Here is a 1,363-nt window from a genome sequence, read left to right as displayed (position 1 = left end):
TTTTTTATTTCTTATTTACGGGAGGGTAAATTATGCCTCAGGTTCCCTCCTGTTAGGGGTATCTATGATCAGGTTCCCTTACGCTCTAGATACCCCATTTTGGGTCGAAAAAGGTAAATGACGTCTCTAAGTTTAACATTGGACATAATTTTATGAAAATACTGAAAATTATAACGAGAATTTCTATGCAATCACAGTGAAGCCCTGTGGAGGGCTTTGCTGTTCCGTCTTGCAGCTACCTATGAAAGAGGAAAAAATCAGCTACCTCTCCATGGTGAGACAGAAAAAAGACAGGAGGCTTCCATGTGCTGAACCAGAGCTGGTTTCCATGGTCGACAGGAAAAATGGTGTTCTCCTCTGGGAATCTGCTACAGCCACTGATCGAATTTGGGTTCTTCACCCAGGTTTCCCTGCATGCTCTATGAATTTCATCCAGGGTTTGCATTCAAGCCGAAGTTTGAGGCCTACAATCTGCTTGAGGCAGTCAGTTGCATCTAGGGAGAAGCTTCCCCATAGAGAAATCCCTCGTTTTGCAAAGAAGAGGATCCCATTTTTTATAAAAGCACAATTTTTTGGGAAGGAGTGGGGGACTAGGGTAGTTTCTGCATCTGCAAAAGGGATTTGCCAAAGCTATTTGTAGCCATGATTGGTTCTGCCATCAAAGATTCTTGCTCCCATTTTCAAATTTGATAGTTTGGGATTTCATCATAGAGAAGGATTAAAAAGAAAAATAACTTCTCTGTTGGTAGTTATTGCCGTTAACAAACTTTAATGGAGCATTGGAACTTGAAACCACAATCACCCACATGGTTAGTGTGACAGTGCATCCACACATGAGCATTTCATTCTACTTCCTTCTTCCTCTTCTTCATTTGGGAACTTATTTATCCATGGATGATGATAAGGAGAATCTTACAGAGATAGCAAGACAAACCACCAAACAAGGTTCAAGGTATTGGGTTTCTACCCTTGAGGAAATCGAAATTTTGATTAAATCTTCGGAAATTTCTAAAAAAGCAAGGAATTTTTCCTGATTTGGTGGAAACTTAGATTTTGACCTCCCAAACAATGTTTTTTTTTTTCCTGATTTTTTGTGTACATCATATTTTAGATATTTCTAACACATTCACATTATTAGTTTCATAAAAAAAAAACACATAAAGTCATACTTGTGTGATGAACCAAAGGTTCGGTAATCATTACGTTGACTTGTTGATTGAAATATGTTACAGGTAAATGCATTTTAAAAAATAGGAAAAAAAAAATCGGTCACCGTGAATGTATAGATCGGGTCCTCCTAAGTAACATAAAAAAAATTTACATAATTCTACTCTATTTACAAGTATATTCTATTAAAAAAAAA

General features: G+C 37.1%; 1 long non-coding RNA gene across 1 annotated transcript in view; it reads right to left on the bottom strand.

The window, feature by feature from the left end:
- The window catches only part of LOC122063072, an 11,932-nt gene extending 10,967 nt beyond the window's left edge, over nucleotides 1–965 (bottom strand). The window contains exon 1 of the long non-coding RNA XR_006135197.1: nucleotides 266–965. This is a non-coding gene — a long non-coding RNA (uncharacterized LOC122063072). The remainder of the gene's footprint in view (nucleotides 1–265) is intronic.
- Between the last annotated feature and the right edge of the window lie 398 nt (nucleotides 966–1,363).

This window comes from Macadamia integrifolia, unplaced genomic scaffold (genome assembly GCF_013358625.1).
Source record: "Macadamia integrifolia cultivar HAES 741 unplaced genomic scaffold, SCU_Mint_v3 scaffold1188, whole genome shotgun sequence".
NCBI lineage: Eukaryota > Viridiplantae > Streptophyta > Magnoliopsida > Proteales > Proteaceae > Macadamia > Macadamia integrifolia.
Note: the sequence above shows the minus strand (reverse complement) of the source record. Positions and strands in the feature narration are given on the sequence as shown.